This window comes from Sorex araneus, chromosome X (genome assembly GCF_027595985.1).
Source record: "Sorex araneus isolate mSorAra2 chromosome X, mSorAra2.pri, whole genome shotgun sequence".
Taxonomy (NCBI): Eukaryota; Metazoa; Chordata; class Mammalia; order Eulipotyphla; family Soricidae; genus Sorex; species Sorex araneus.
The window spans coordinates 86,992,332-87,010,222 of NC_073313.1; positions in this window are offsets into that span (position 1 = coordinate 86,992,332).

Sequence of the window (17,891 nt, forward strand, 5' to 3'; positions counted from 1 at the left end):
CTTTTTGGGTCACACCCAGCGATGCTCAGGGGTTACTCCTGGCTTTGCACTTAGGAATTACTCCTGGCGGTGCTCAGGGGACCATATGGGATGCCGGGGATCAAACCCGGGTCAGTCGCGTGCAAGGCAAACGCCCTACCCGCTGTGCTATCGCTCCGGCCCCCTAAACTTTGGTTTACATTTTAAATGTCTGGATGGATAGGGTCTGAGTGATAGTACAGAAGGTAAGGTGCTTGCCTTGCATGCACCTGACCTGGGTTCAATCCTTGGCACTTTATTCTCCAGTGTCCCCTGACTACCTCCAGGAATGATCTCTGAGCACTGAGCCAGGAATAAGGTATGAGCACTGCCAGGTGTGGTCCAAAAACCAAAATAAAATAAAATAAATCTATAGATAGGCTGCATCTGGAAATTTAGACTGTGATGAGGTACATCTAGAAATCATGAAAATTTGCTTTTAAGTCTTCAAAAGAGTGCTGATGTAACAGTTTTACAATGTATAATTGAGGAAATTAAGGTATCAGTAACTCTTTGTTGTTGTTGTTTCTCTCCTTCATTATTTTTATTTATTTATTTTTTATTGAATCACCATGTGGAAAGTTACAAAGCATTCAGGCTTAAGTCTCAGTTATACAATGATCAAATACCCATTCCTTCACTAGTGCACATATTCCACCACCAAGAACCCCAGTATACCTCCCCTCCCACCCCTGCGCCCTCCCTGCCTGTGTAGCTCATAATTTTCACTTTACTTTCTCTTTACTTTGATTACATTCAATATTTCCACAAAAAACTTATTATTATTGTTTGGAGTTTCCCCCACAAAATCAGACCTGCTGAAAAGGAAGCATTTGATAATTTGTTTTCCAATGCTGAGAACGAAGAGATATGAGGTCGCAGCCACGCGGTTTTGGATTTCTGTATTTTAGTATTTTAGTAACTAAGTCCAGGGAAATTTCTGCCAGAAATTACATCATTACAAGCTTGTACCTCTCTATAGTGGTCCTTATAATATGGGGCAGCATGGGGTCGTGGCTTAGTTCACAGTCTAGAGACATTTCTGCAAGAAGCTGCTGGTACCAAAAGTAGTTTAGCTGGCCTCCGGGATCATGGTCATCCAGCAACGGTCATCCAGAGCAAGTGGGAGCTCGAGCAAAACTCCACGGATTGTTCCCATAAAATGGCAGACAAAACAGATGTGAGGAAATCACCAGCTTCGATAAGGCACGCTGAAGAAAATGAAGACACAGGACAACACATTGCCGACCAAAGAGGCCATTGAACAGAAGCAGAGTGAAATTTCCTAAGAACCTGGGTTACACGCCCCCACCCTTTAGATCCCAGTCGTAATGCAGAGGAAGAGCCACCTAGCAAGATGGACACTAGTGACAAGCTGCACTGTGAACCAAGGCACTCTCTATGGGTGTCTCCCGGCCTGGGGGGGGTCTCTGAGGGACCCCTCCCTCATTCCCTGTCCCCCTCCTCCTTACTACTGTCAAATTCTCCAGTCTGCCCTGGGATGATCTAGACAATTATTTGTATGGTTCATGAGAACAAAAACACACCTCGTGGCAGAGGGGGAAAATGGGGGAAATAACTCTAAATGTAAAGTTTTATTTTTATTCCCCACTCCCACTTTACTTAAACACCATGGTTTTACAAAGTTGTTCATGATGATTAGTTACAGGTATTCAATATTTCAACACCAATCCCACCACCACTGTCACCTTCCCTCCACCATTGTCTCCATTTTCCTAACCACCACTCAAGCCTGCCCCTACAGCAGGCCCACAATAATTTATTTTCTATTGCTTGTTACCTTTAAATGGCCAACCGAATGATCAAAAAATACTTTCATAGAAGAAAATTTATGAGATTGTTGTATCTCACCATGAGGGCAATAAGTCCTTGTCTGAGGGTTTACTAAGCTGTTGTTGCAAGTTTAGCCTTCTATGTTGATGCTTTTCTTAGTCGAAATTGGTTGGCTTCTGCTTACATCCCATCCAATATGGTGTGCTACTACTGGGATGTGAGTGTTGTAGAGTATGGAGATGTTTTTAGCTCCAGAAAATACAGAATATTTAACTGTGAAGTCTGGCCAGAGGCAAGGCAGCAGCTTTGGGGTGTGGGGGTAGCTGCTGGGACTTTGTTTCTGTGGGAGCTGGCCTTCCCCCCTCCTAGATGGCCCCAATGGTCTCAGCCTGGACTGGGTGTCAGAATTTTTTTGTGGTTAGTTGATCTCTTTTGAGATTTGATTTCAAGTCTCTGGAACAAGGCTGGTAGATGAGTTAACATGGTGGTGGCAGTGGGGCATGGGCATGGTTGCTGGGTACCTGGAGGTGAGGGCAATCGTCCACCCTGACTCTGAAAAGGCCTCAGGATTTCAGCCAAAAATATCCATCTACCTAATGTTTTCGGCGGATTCAATTCTCAGTGGAGCTCAGTCCTGAGGTGGTCAAAGAATTTTTTTTTAGTAATGTGAAATTTACCAGTTACACATGCGGGGTGGGGGGCTGGGTAGGTGGGGGGAGGGGGGTATACTGTGATTCTTGGTGGTGGAATATGTGCACTGGTGAAGGGATGGGTGTTCGAGCATTGTATAACTGAGACTTAAACCTGAAAGCTTTGTAACTTTCCACATGGTGATTCAATAAAAGAATAAATTTTAAAAAAAGAATTTTTTTAAATGCTACAGTTTTGGGTTGGAGAGATTGTATAGAAGGTAAGGAGCTTGTGTTGCATGTAGCCAGCCTTGGTTTGACTCTCTGGCAATGCATGTTATCCCCCAAGTAGAGTCAGGGGTCACTCCTGAGCACAGAGCCAGAAATAGCCTCTGAGCATCATTGGGTGTGGTTCAAAAATCCTCCTTTTCCACAAAACATTGTTGGTTTTTTTGGTAGGTGCACATGTTTAACATAAAATTGTACTAGCCAGAGAGATGGTACAATGGGTAAAGTGCTTTCCATTCACACAACCTACCCTGGTTCCACGATCCCCAGCACCATGCATGGTTCCTGAGCCCCACCAGCAGTGATCCCTGTACACAGAGCCAGGAGTAAGTCTGAGAATCACTGGGTATTTGTTTGGCCCCCAAAACAAACAAAAGAACAACAAAAATAATATGAAACTGTAGAGTATCTCAGTTTGAATCTGTGCTACTATATAGTAGATTTCTAGGTGGCTCTCTGTTCAGATGCCTTGACACACTTGGGATTGTTTTTCTACTTTCTCTTTCTATATTAAGGTTATACTTGTACCTTGGGGCTCTTATGTAGTTCATACATTCTTTTTCTTTTTGAGTGGTTGGGCCATATCCCGAAATGCTCAGGGCCTAATCCTTCCTCTATGCTCAGGAAATGACCCCTGGCAGTGCCAGGGGAACCATAGGGTACCAGGGATTGAACCTGCATCTGCAATTTTGCAAGGTAAGTGCCTTACCTCCTGTATTATTATCTCCTCAGTCCATATTGTTCTCAGAATCTTAACGCTCAGTATTGGATCATTTTGTTTGATTTTACATATTTGCTGAGATGATAATAATATGGATATTTTTCTGAAAGTATTTACATTATGAATGTATACAAAAGCAGTTGAAATTTCCTCTTGGGAAAAGTATCAAGTGTAAGTTAGAATCAGATGCTAGGATTTATATTTAGGATTATTATAATAGAGGCCTGTTTTGAAACCAGCTAATTTTTCCTGGGGTTTTGACCATAAACTCACTGGTTTATTGTTGTTGAAAGGACATGTGGTATTTCACACGGTGTTTCATTTTCCAAGATATAGCACTTATTTTCTTTTATACAATGTACATACTTGATGTTTCGAAAGGAAAGCTACCAACTGAAGGTATAGGAAAGAAAATGTTGAAAGTCTGTTGTAAATGTATCTAGTGTGAATTTATCCTCTGCAGACAGTTTATGTTTATTGTTTGATTTATGCTTAAGTGAAGGTGTAGACTTTTGTTAGGCCCATTTTATAAATAGTTCAACTGTGGTCCTGAATTTGTCACTTGTCTTAGGTCAACAATAGATTTCTCTGCTGTCAAACATTCTGTCTGCCACAGAAGTGTGCAACTTCATTAATTCAGACTCAGTATTTAAGAGAAGTTTTGCAAGAGCTAGGCTGAAGCAATACATTCATAACTGACAAGATCTCTTTTTTTTTCTTTTGTAGGAGGAAAGGGTCATCTGAGAAAATAAATTACTTTTCAGGGAATTTGGGAAGCAAACAGTAAATATCACATCTATGAATAACTAAGCCTTCACATAGTCATAAAATACTCGAGAATTTCTGAACTTACTCCTAACCACACTTTCCTTGCTTGTTTTGTTGCTATGTGTACTCAAAAATAATGGCTGAATTCTTTTTAAGAAAAGACATATTTGAGTCAGAAAGAGAGAGACATAGAAAGATCACACTCATCTGTGGAATATAAAATAACACAGTGGGAGACTAACACCCAAGAGTAGTAGAGATAAGGGCCAGGAGGTCTGCCCCACAGCTTGGAAACCGGCCTCACATGCTGGGGGAAAAGGCAGCTGAGATAGAGAAGGGAACATCAAGTAGAGGATGTTGGGAGGACCCATTCGGGTTGGAAGATGCGAACTAAAAGTAGACTATGGACCGAACATGAAGGCCACTCAATATCTTTATTGCAAACTACAACACCCAAAAGGAGAGAGAACAAAAGGGAATGCCCTGCAGCAGAGGCAGGGTGGGGTGGGGGTGGTGAGAGGGATACGGGGATCATTGGTGGAGGTGAATGGGCACAGGTGGAGGGATGGGTAAACGATCACTGTATGAGTGAAATGCAAACAAAAGTTCATAAGTTTGTAACTGTACATCACAGTGATTCTCTAATAAAAAATTTTTAAAAAAGAAAAGACATATTTGTCAGCTACAAATTAGTCTTCTTTTATCTCAAGTTTGAGGAAGTCTCATTGAAAAAATAATAATAGCAAGAGCTATTTTACAAGTTTGCAAAGAAATTCTCATGTTCTCATTTGAGTTCTGCATAAGGGAACTTGTTGAGAGATGTCTTTTGGGGGCTGGAGCAATAACACAGCGGGTAGGGCGTTTGCCTTGCACGCTGCCAACCCGGGTTCAATTCCCAGCATCCCATATGGCCTCCCGAGTACCGCCAGGAGTAGTTCCTGAGTGCAAAGCCAGGAGTAACCCCTGAGCATCGCAGGGTGTGACCCAAAAAGCAAAAAAAAAAAAAAGAGAGAAAGAGCAGCATGTCTTTTGACATCATTGTTAAAAGTGTTAGGACATTTTTCCAGTTAGTATCCAATTCATACCCCCCTACTTGTCCAGGGATTGTTGTTGGTTTACACTGGTGGACCTGTGACCTCTACAGGAAATTGAAATGTTTCCCTGGGCAACATGCTATTGTATATGAACCACATTGTATCCTTCTGTTCTTTGAATGAAATGGAGGATATCTGTTCAGTTTCAGAATGCTAGATAAGGTGTGGGGGAGGGGGACAGGGGATGTGGTGCTGGGAGGGAAACTGGGGACATTGGTGGTGGGAAATATACACTGGTGAAGAGATATATTTAGAACATTGTATGACTGGGATCCGGTCATGAAGTTTGTAACTTGAGTATCTCACAGTGATGCAATAGAAAAAATATTTTTTTCTTTTTGCGTCACACCTGGCGATGCACAGGGGTTACTCCTGGCTCTGTACTCAGGAATTACCCCTGGCCGTGCTCAGGGGACCATATGGGATGCTGGGATTCGAACTCGGGTCGGCCGCGTGCAAGGTAAACGCCCTACCCGCTGTGCTATCGCTCCAGCCCCTAGAAAAAATATTTTAAAGAAATGTGTAGAAGAGAAAATAAAGATTGAAATGAAAGAACAAAACAAAGCAAACAAAAAATCCCAAAACCAAAAAAGCCCAAACCAGAATGCTAGGTAAATAGCAGGGTATCTGAATAATCCAAATATAAAACTGAAGGGAGTTTCTACTTTATTTATTTACTTATTTTGTTTGGGGGGCCAGTACCAGAGGTATTCAGGTCCTACTCCTGACTCTGTGGTCAGAGATCACTGCTGGTGGGGCTTGGGGACCATATGGGATGCTGGGGATCGAACCCAGGTTGGCTGTGTGCAAGGCAAGCACCTTCCCCACTATACTTACTTTAGCACAGCCCAAGTTTTCTTGGGAATGCTACCATCCTAGAATCAACTTCATTCTAACTGGACTAGCTCCTGCCAGATGCTCTTGGAGCATTAGTAAAGCCATGGGAATAAAATTATGGATTCAGCACACTCTGGTCAAATCGGTCCCATACACACTGCAGTACTCTCCTAGACCCTGCTAACAAAATGTCCCTGGACATCCTAGCTTGATAGAAATGGCCTTAGACAAATTTTGCTATGCTCCTTGACATCACTCTTCTAGAAGGCAGGCCATGAAGATAAGTAATGAAAGATTTCTCATTTGTAGTCATTTTTTGTGTCTTGTGACTTTCCCCTTTCTAAAATACCTCATGGTGAAAAACTACATAATAGTCCAGTTATAACCTTTATTATAGCTTTAGATGAACTTGTTGGTTTGGGGACCACATTTGGTGGTGTTTGGGGGATACTTGCTGGTGCGGGGCACAGGGACCATGAAGTGCTGGAAGTTAAACCCTGGGCTTTCCACAGGCAAAGCAGGTGATGCAGTTCTTTGAGATATCTCTACATCCACTCTACAGGTGATTATTAGGACTGATTTTCCTCCTTGTAAAATCTGGCATCTCCTGTTTTATCCCAGGTCCTAACAACTTCTCCAACAAGATGCATCACTCAAAATTCAAACTACATCCATGTCAAGAAAAGCCTCCAGAGCTGTGACTGATCAGCCTACTTCAAGATTAAAGCATGGGAGTAAGGGAAAGAGGGAAGAAAGCAAGGACTGAAAACATAGTTACCTGAAATGGTCCTAAAAAGACAGGGCAGGGGCTGGAGTGATAGTACAGAGGGTAGGGTGTTTGCCTTGCACGTGGCTTGACCCAGGTTCAATTCCCAGCGTCCCGTATGGTTTCCCTAGTGCCGCCTGGAGTGATTCCTGAATACAGAGCCAGGAGTCAGCCCTGAGCATTGCTGGGTGTGACCCAAAAAGCCAAAAAACAAAAACAAAACAAAAAAACAGGGCACTTGGGGGCTGGAGCAATAGCACAGCGGGTAGGGCGTTTGCCTTGTACGCGGCTGACCCGGGTTCAATTCCCAGCATCCCATATGGTCCCCTGAGCACCGCCAGGGGTGACTCCTGAGTGCAGAGCCAGAAGTAACCCCTGTGCATCGCCGGGTGTGACCCAAAAAGCAAAAAAAAAAACCAAAAAAACAGGGCACTTGACATTGACAAATGGAACTAGGCAACAAACAAACAAGCAAAACAAACAAACAAAAAATAAACTTGTTTACACTCTGTTGTATAAGAGCTGCTTTGCAGAATCAGTAAATGTATTATAACTGCTTTTCAGGGGTTAATGAAGTCATTCCTGCTTTTTTTGTGAAACAAATTAGTTTTAAATGGAAGAAATTAAAAATATGTGAGGGGGAGGAGAAAGGAGCCAGGGGAGAGAGAGGTTTTCTAGAAAAAACATGGGCCTGAAAAAGCAAGTAATACAGATTTAATACAGACAGCCTGCTTGCCTTTTACTTTCAGTAAAAGTAACCGAATGAATCTAAGGCCTGGATCTGGAGCCATAGTACAGGGGGTAGGGCTTTTGCCTTGCATGAGATGGACCTAGGTTCAGTCCTCAGCATCCAATACCATCACCAGGTGTGGCCCCGAAAAACAAAAACACAGAAGAATCTAAGACCTGTTGCAAGTTATGTTTCAGGAGGGGCACAAAATAATTATATCATCATCATTTTATCATTCTGTTTATTCTGAAACCTATCTCCTGTTTTTCCTCAAAGCCTATTTGTCTCCAAACCTACCTTCTGAATGTGGAAAATAAACACCTTCAGATATATGGGCAGTTAACTTAGGAAAATAGAGTCCAGAGTTTAAAATGGAGAAGTGGGGCCAGAGAGACAGTACAACCTTAAAGCACTTGCCTTGCATGTGTCCAGTCTCCCTTCCCCCAAATGGAGAAAGAAAAGACTCTTCAGCAAATGGTGTTGGATTTTGAAGTTTTGTGTGTATGTTGTCTAGTTCTGCTAGATTTTATTGGCTTGACACTTTCTTCAAGAGTAAGTGGTAGTGCCCATTTTAGAGAACTATCATTACAATTAAGTACTTTAATCTTGTTTTTGAATATTTGTCAAGTTGATTAAATTTTATCCTGGCATTAGTCAATTTATGTTTTTCAGTACTGTTGAACGTTATTGTTCTAGTACTGAGTCATTCGATTTTCTTCCATTTTGAACTGTTTTTAAAAATGGTGCCAAAGACTGGATAGCAACATACAAAGGAATGAAATTAAGACACTATTTTACATAGTTTAGCAGGTAGGGCATTTGCCTTGATCTCAGCCCACCCGGGATCGATCCCCAGAATCACATATGGTCCTCCAAGCACCACCAGAAGTAATTCATGAATGCAGAGCCAGGAGTAACACCTGAGCATCACCAGGTGTGGCCCCCCAAACAAACAAATATACAACCGCTATCCTACAACATACTCAAGAGGGATTAAAAGTAGATGTTAGACAACAATCTACAAAATACATGTTACAGCAGAATTAGGCTGAAATAGGTCTGAGTTCTGGGGTAAGATAAGCACGCAGTCCCCAATGTCATCCATGTGTTACAGCTCTTTATAGCTCCCAAGAGGCCAACACAGTCTTTGTTTAGAACGGGGACATAGCAGCAACCTTCCAGTAGCATCACGAACTCATGACCAGTGACTATATACTTCAAATATCCCTGCCCCAAGTATGCCCGGTATTAATGAGGGTGTGAAAAACCGATCAATTTGATTGGTTACACAAAGCAAGCACTCAGATCGCCTAGAAATAACTAATCAGATTGCCCAGGTAAAGACCAATCAGATCACTTCTCATACACACCACCCATAAGGTATATATAAACATAGCTGCCTCCTTCACTTCCACTGCTAATACAGAGAAGAAAGCATAGGTCAAAAATTATATGATATTGATTTCAGTGTAACTTCTGTGATACAACTGTATTTTCAAGGAAAATGAAAGCAAAACCTAAAAGGATTTGTTCAAGTGGTACTGCATTAACCTAAAAAGCTTTTGTACTACAAAAAAGCTATTGTTGAGTAAAAATGATCCGACTCAATGGACGAAAATGTTAGTATACTATACATCTGACAGAGGGCTAATACCCAAGACATATAAGGAATTCTCAAAACTCAAAAATAAGAAAACAATCTTATCCCCAAAATCGGAGAAGCAGACTAAAAAAATAGTATAGCTGGTAGGGAGCTTGCCTTGCATGTGGCATTCGATTTCTGACATTCCATAAGGTCCCTTAGCCTGGCAAGGAGTGATCCCTGAACTCAGCCAGGAGTAATCCCTGAGCACAGTCATCTGTGTCCCCAAAATATACACAAAACAGTAAAAGAAATTGAAGAAGAGCTGTGTAGACACTTCACCAAACAAGACTTACAGATGGTCAACTGGCACATAAAAGAATCTCATCATGACTGGAAATATAATTATAGAGGAAATGAAAAGAAAAACAAGAATAAGATGTTAGTTCATGTGTCTGAAAATGGCCTGTATCAAAAAGACCAGAAAGAAGCATTTGTGACAATGTGGAAAGAAAGGAACCTTCATATATTGTTGTACGTTGGGAATGTACACTGTTTCAGTCTTTTCGGAAAACAGTATCTGGGTGTGGCTCAGCCCCTTCTTCCTCAGGCATATGCACACATACATTCATTGAACACTTTTTACACTAGCCAAGAACTGGAAATAGCCCACATACTCAATGATAAAGAAGATGTGGTAGACAATTTCTCAGATGTAAGAAAAAAAATGAGATCTTGCTTTAGCTATAGCATGGATGGAAGTATAGTGTGTCATAATAAACGAAGTTAAGTCAGAAGGAGAAGACAAATGCCAGGTGATCTTACTCATGTGTAGGATATAAAGAACCAAAGGCAGGGAAGAGAGAATGTCCAATTGGAACAAATCCTTAGTCTCAGATTTGAGTTTACCAAGGGGAGCAGTGGTAAAGACTGAGAGGAGGGGTGGGAATTTTGACACTTTGTTGGTAGACATGGTGTGGAAACATTGTAGCCCTAAGATACAGGTGTGGTTTTTGTAAAGCAATGTTAACTGAATAGGAAAAAAAAAGAATTTTAAAAGCCTTCCTTCTACTTTTGCTAATATTTCCTTAAACAACAGGACCAGGAGATAGTTTTGAACTTTATACCTCAGTATTCTCTAGACTGCAATATAAGACCTTCCCTTTAAAAACTTTTGGGTGGACTAGAGAGATAGTGATGGGGTAAGGTGTTTTCCTTGTTCACAGCTCACTCTGGTTCAATTCCCGGCACTACCAGGAGTGAGCTGAGAACAGAGCTAGGAGTAAGCCCTGTGCCCTTTCCCCCCCAAAAAAAAGAGAAGAAATTGAAAAGGGGGCAAGTTGACCACACCCACTGGGTCTCAAGGCATTTTCCTGGTTCCGTGCTCAGGAGTGACCCTCAGCGGTGCTCAGAGGACCCTCTATAGTGTCAGATTTGAACTGGGGTCAGCTGCATGCAAGACAAGTGTCTTAACCCCTATATTCACTAAACCCAAGCTTTCTCCATATTTCAAAAACTGATGTGTTTGACTTTCTGATACATTGTACAGTGATCCTCTCACTGGCTTTACTTTCATGTGCTTAAATAATCAGTCACAAATGTAACTTTAACAAGCAAGACCTCTGTTCAAATTCCACCTTAAACTCCCTGAAGAAGCTTCTTTCTTGCTCCAAACCAAACCATCTTATAAAGGATGGAGGTGAGATAGAGTGTTTATAATGTCTTGGAACCCCTTAATCACAGGTTGCTCTATAGGCCAGATACTTGCTTATGTTATCACATGAACCCATTTGAATTTAAATTTCCACCATAACCAAACCCGTAAGGTGTGATTGCTCAGCATTCTGTGATTGTGGTCTTGTTATTACTGGTCTAGTTAGTTCCATTGGTTTATAATTCAGAGACCCAATTTCTCTAATTAAACCATTGCATCATCCAAATATAATATGCTAAGATATATATAATCTGGGGTTACTATCAATTTTAAAAGGATACCCCTAGGGGGCCAGAGAGTTAGCATAGCAAACAGGGCACTTACCTTGCATGTGGTCAATGCTGGTTTGATTCCCGGAATTCCATATAGACCCCTGAGCACTTCCAGGAGTGATACTTGAGCACAGAACTGGGAGTAAGCTCTGAGCACTGCCAGGTGTGACCCCTAAAACAAAAACAGGATACCTTTCAAGAACAAGGTTTGGAGATATTCTCAGTGGGTTGCTTTGCATACAGGAGTCTGGGTTTGGTCCCTGGCACAGCATAGTTCTTAAAGCACTGCCAGGAGTGACCTCTGAGCACCAAGCCAGTACCTGAGCTGCTCCAAAACAAAAAATACAAAAAGATACCCAAAATCACATATTCCTGATGATTTCACTCTATTTCAGGAGCTTCCCATTGGAGAAGACTTCATGTTTTGTGCCAAAAAACTTCATTCTGGATGCTGAGATCTCTCACCAATGTCTATGAGCTGTATCCTGACACATCTTGAATACAGGACACTTTTGTTCTGTTCCTTTGATCTTTAGGATTGCTCTGTTTCCTGAGCTTCTTCTATGCTCAGCTCCTATCTTGTTATACTCTTCACTCTCTACTAAAATGTACATTGCTAGGGCCAGAGAGATAGTACAGCAGGTAGAGCACTTGCCTTGCACATGGCTTTTCAATTCTCAGCACCCTATATGGTCCCTTGAACCTGCCAGGAGTGATCCCTGAGCAAAGAACCAGGAGTGAGCCCTGAGCACTGCTGGGTGTGGCCCAAAAATGGGCCTGGGAGGTTAATAGAAGTCTGGTGCCTCTAGTTCATCAGTGGTGTAGAGGTGTGATATAAGCATATATTTTTACATATGTGGTTTATGTATAGATTCACATATATAAGCTACAGAGCCAACAATACTGCAAAAATGAGGTCTAAACTGCAATACACAAACACGAAAATGTGCCAAGGAGGCAGACTGGGAGGTGAGAGGGAACCTGGGGACATTGGCCCAGGGAAGTCAACACTGGTGACAGGACCATTATTGGAATATTGTACTACTTAATCTCAACTATGAATAACTATGTAAATCACGGTGCCTTAATATTTAATACAATAAATTAAAGTGCATTCTGACACTTCTAATGCCTGGAGGGAAATCTAGTATAAATTACTACTATCTATGACATTCTGAAAACTAATGGAGATAATGCTTTTCCCAGGAGATGCCTGCCCCATATCAGTTTAATCTTTAACCCCATGGGGAGAAGACCACTACTCTCTAATGCCTTCTTCTATTACTCTCCTCCAGCTTTTCACCAGTTGCCCATCTTGTATCCACAACTATGATTGCCACAACCATTTAATTACAGACCAGTGATATAAAACCTTACAGAGACTTATTTATACCTTCCAGCGACATAATTGTCAAACCTGCCACCGTGACACAAACATACTTAAGGCACACTTTATAACTCTGTTATGCAAGCAGTGCGGAGGGAGGGGCCATATTGAGACCACTGGGTGGGTCCTCATTTACATATGCAATTCTATCGGCCAATCACACAAACCCTCGTTTACCTAGGGCATCTCTATTGGTCCCTTCTATAAACCCTTATTTACGTAGTCAGTAGTGGTCAGCCCCCACAAAATCCCATTTACATATGGTGTAATCAATCAGATAGAAATAACTAAGCAACAGGAATATTGTAACACATATAAAGCTTTTGAGTGTTGACCTTGACACGATCACGTTGGTGGTGATTGTTGAGGTAGGGCGTCAGCTGCTGAATGCATTACTATTGCTGTTCATTTCATTAAAGACTCAGCCTGCAGACATGACTGTGTGCCTTTTTGTTTGTTCGTTTATTTGTTTTGGGGCCACATCTGACAATGCTCAGGGGTTCCTGGCTCTGCACTCAGAAATCACTCCTGGTGGTACTCAGCAGGAGATCAAACCTGCTTCTGGCACGCATTCAAGGCAGGAGCTCCAAGCCTTTAAAATATCTCCCATGCCCCCTTTTCCAGTGATTCCTTTTTTTAATCACAAATAATCTTATCTATTTTAATATACTTATTTATTTATTTTGGATTTTTTGTCACATCCGGCAGTATTCATGGCTTACTCCTGCCTTTGTGCTCAGAGATTATTACCTGGTAGGACTTGGGGGACCATATATAATGACAGGGATGGCATCTGGGTCATTCGTGTGCAAGACAAATGCCATACCTGCTGTACTATTTCTTTAGTCCTTATGTTGATTCTGTAGTGAAAACTTAGATTGTTTGAGATCTTATTTTCTTGCATCATCACTAAAGCTATAATTTTTATACTTAAGTCCTGATTTAGCTGCATCCCATAACATTTTTATTTTTGTTTTGGGGCAACACATGGCAATGCTCAGGGCTTACTTCTTGTGTCTATGCTCAGGAATCACTTCTGGTGGGCTCAGTGGACTATAAGGGGTGCCAGATATTGAACCTGAGCCTGCTGTGTGCTAGGCAAATGCCCTGCCCTCTGTACAGTTCGTTCCTCCAATCCCTCTTTTTGGCTTTGGGGCCGCACCTGGCAGTCCCAAGGGACAACTCCTGAACAGGAATTTGGGGAATTTATGCAGTACTAGGATCAAAACCAGGTCAACCACGTGCTCTAACCCTTGCATGCATTCTTACTCTAGCTCCTGTATCTCATACATTTTAACATGCTATCTTTCCGTTTTTTTTTTTCTTTTTGGGTGACACCGGGCGATGCACAGGGGTTACTCCTGGCTCATGCACTCAGGAATTTCTCCTGGTGGTGCTCAGGGGACCATATAGAATGCTGGGAATCGAACCCGGGTTGGCCGCGTGCAAAGCAAATGCCCTACCTGCTGTGCTATTGCTCCAGCCCCTCAGTTTTAATTAAGTTCAGCTCACTCTGTTTTTTGTTTTAGGGTCATTCCCAGTGATCCTCAGGGGTTACTCCTAGCTATGCACTCAGGAGTCACTCCTGGTGGTATTCAGGGGACTATATAGGATTCTGGGGATATAACCCAGGTTGGCTGTGTGCACAATAAACATCCTACCTGCTGTTCTATCTCTCTGGTCCCTTCATCTTTTCTTATAACTTATAATTAGTTCATTGTGTATTAGGGGTCCTTTGTCAGTTCATATAAATTTCAGTTTCAGTAACAAGAACTGAAACTTATTTTGCTTCTCTTTTGGGAAAGGTCACACCTGGCAGTGAACAGGGACTATTCCAGGCTCCATGCTCAGGTGTAACTCCTGTTTATGCTCAGTGGACTTGGTGTGGTGCTTGGGATTCTAACTGAGGCTGATCGTATAAAAGGCAAGCATCTAAACCCCTGTACTACCTCTCCAGTCCAAGAACTGAATCTTTAAAGAGCTTGAAATCATTCATGTATATATGGATGATTTCAATCCTTTCAAAATCTTTTCATTTTAGCTTCCTTCTGTTGATGATATATACATATAGAAGGATATGAGAATTTATGGGGCCAGAGAAATACTACAGACAAAGACTTAACAACCAAATTGTGAGATACAACAATTTTCACAAATTTTCTTTTACTGGAGTACTTTTGATAATTCCTTTAGAAGTTGGTTATGACAAGTAATAGGAAACAAAGTATTGTGTGCCTGCTAATACGGCAGGCCTGGGGGGATGGTTGGGAAAATGGGGAAAATGGTGAAGGGAGGGCCACTCATGTTGTGGGATTGGTGTTGGAACACCAAAAGTCCATATGAATAACTCTGTAAATCATGGTGTTTATTTACTTATATTTTTTTGTTTTTTGGGTCACACCCAGAGATACACAGGGTTGACTCCTGGCTCTGAACTCAGGAATTTCTCCTGGTGGTGCTAAGGGGACCATATGGGATGCCAGGGATAGAACCTGGGTTGGCCACATGCAAAACAAATACCCTACCCACTATACTATTGCTCTGGCCCAATCATGTTGTTTAAATAAAGTTAAAAAAATAAAATTCAATTCTTTGAAAACTATTGTGTTTTGTTTTATGGGTAATTATAGGCTGCAAATAAAAACTATATGCAATGTATTGTCAATGCTTGAGAAGATTGTATAATCTGCTGTTGTTGAATGGAATGTTCAGTAGCAGTCATTTAGGTCAAATCTCATAATATTGTTGTTTACATTTTCTTGATTCTTGCATGTTGTCCTGCTAGATTTTTAAAAAAATTTTATTTAATTTTTATTTTTTTAATTTTATTTTTTTATTGAATCACTGTGAGATACAGTTACAAAGTGTTCTTATTTGATCCACCACCAACCCCCTGCATACCACTTCTCACATTCCCCCTCTGCCTGTGTGGCAGACATTTTTCACTTTACTCCTTCCTTACTTTGATTACATTCAATTTTCAACAGGAATCTCACTATAATTATTTGGAGGTTTTCCTCCAACAGTCAGACATGTTGGATGGCATCAATAGATTGTATGTTTTTATTTTTCAGAAAAGGTCACACGGCCGCATTAGTGGCCACGTGGTTTGGAGATGTCCCGGTCCCGCATCCCGGAGCTGTGTTAGTAGCTGCTCAGTGTCGCTGGGGCTCCATCTGGAGAAGGCGTACCGGCTGTACCTCCTCCGTCTGGCTCCCCGGTGTTGCTGGCCCAGTCTGGGGTCTGGAGCAGTCTCCGGCCTGCACTGCCTACCAGAACGCCCAGATTCTTCTCTGTTGAATGCGGCAAGATGGCACCGATGTCCTGCTAGTTGTTTAATTTAAGTAATGGAATATTGGAAATTGTTCTCCCCACAGGTCACTTATTCTGGGGTTCCTCTGTTAGGTGTGTGTATATATAGTCATTACATACTCCAAGTGAACTGGTCCTTTATCACTTTATCAATTTTTATTTCTCTAGTCCTTTTCTGTTGGGGTGGGGTTAATGTCTATTTTATTTGATACCAGTTTGGTGGGCAGGAGTATAAAGGTGCTGCCACAAGATTCTAGTTAATGTCTTATTTAAATACTACTAATCTGGATGCAGCTATGAAGCAATTACTCTTCCAGATTTAATTGAAGTCCTAAACCAGTTGACCTTTGTCATACACAGGTTATCAGTGTGGGCCTGACAAAATCAAGGGAGTCTTTTTTTTTTGCTTTTTGGGTCACACCTGGCAATGCACAAGGGTTACCTCCTGGCTTTGCACTCAGGAGTTACTCCTGGCAGTGCTCAGGGGACCATATAGGATGCTGGGAATCGAATCAAGGGAGTCTTTTAAAGAGTGTTTCCTCCGTGTTTGTGCTGGAAGAAATAATCAGAGATTCAAAGCCACAAAGGGATTATGATATTTTGTTTTCTTTTTATTTCCTTTGCTTTTGGGCCTTACCTGGTGGTTCTCAACATTTTCTCCTGGATCTACTTTCAGGGATTACTGCTAGGAGTTTTCAGGGAAGCATATTTGGGGCAGAGGATCAAAACCAGGTCAGCCTTTTGCAAGGCAAGCACCCTACCTGCTATACTATCACTCTGGTTATATCGCTTTATTTGTTTGTTTGTTTTTTTGTGGCAGAGTATACCCAGTGATGCTCAGAGGTTACTTCTGGCTCTGCATTCAGGAATCACTACTAGCAGGGCTCAGGGAATACCGGTGATTGAACCCGTGTTGGCCACGTCCAAGGAAAGCACTTTACACAGTGTACTATCTCTCTAACCCCAAGCCCCGAGATCTTTTATTTTCTTGAAGATAGCGGGGTTCTAGTATCAAGTAAATGGGGATGTTAGTTCCAAAATTGCAAGGAATTGAATTTTGGCCAACCACTTGAATGTGGAATTACATGTTTTGTCTGTTTGTGATTTTGTTTGTTCACTCAGAAGTAGAACTTTCCCCCTTAAAATTCCAGATAAGGGGGCCGGCCTGGTAAAGACATTCATTTTTACTTTTTTAGTTGGTAGTGGTAGGGGGGAAGGGATTTGGGGCCATACCTGGCAGTACTCAGGGCTTACTCTTGGTTCTGTACTGGATAGTCACTCCTAGTGATACTCAGGCTAGAGATTAAAAAAATGGCACCATGCCAGGCAAATGTCTTTAACCTCTGTACTATCTGTCTGACCCCATTTTGACCTTTAGATACTTTAAACACAAGAGTCTACCTGGTCATATGGCTTACAGAACTGTGATCTAATACATGGTATTGTTTTAAGCTGCAAAATTTGTGGTTATTTGTTTCATAGCAACAGAAAACTAAAGCAATGGTATGGTTGCTCCAGCTCTCCTACAGTTACTATTTGCATAGTATATAATTTTCCATCTTTTCAATGTTTTTGTGTCTTGCATCTGAAGAGTGCCTGTTATATACAGCATGCAGTTAAATTCTGTTTTCTAGTCTAATCTGATAATGCCTTATTTTTGTTGGAGTGCTTATTTCATTCACATTGAACATAATTATTGATTATAATATAAATATAAGTATTTATAATGACCATTTTCCTATTTTCTTTGTCTCCTATATTTTCCCTCTATTTCTCCTTTGATGCCCTTTACATTAAAAAGATATTTTCTAGAGTGCCATTTTAATTCCCTTTATTTACTCTGCTTATTGAATTGTTTTCTTAGTGGTTGCTCTGGAGATTACAATATACATCTTAACTTAAAACAATATACTTCCCATTAATGCTAACTTATTTCTAGTGGTATGCAGAAACAGCTCAAATAAAGCTCTCATTCTACT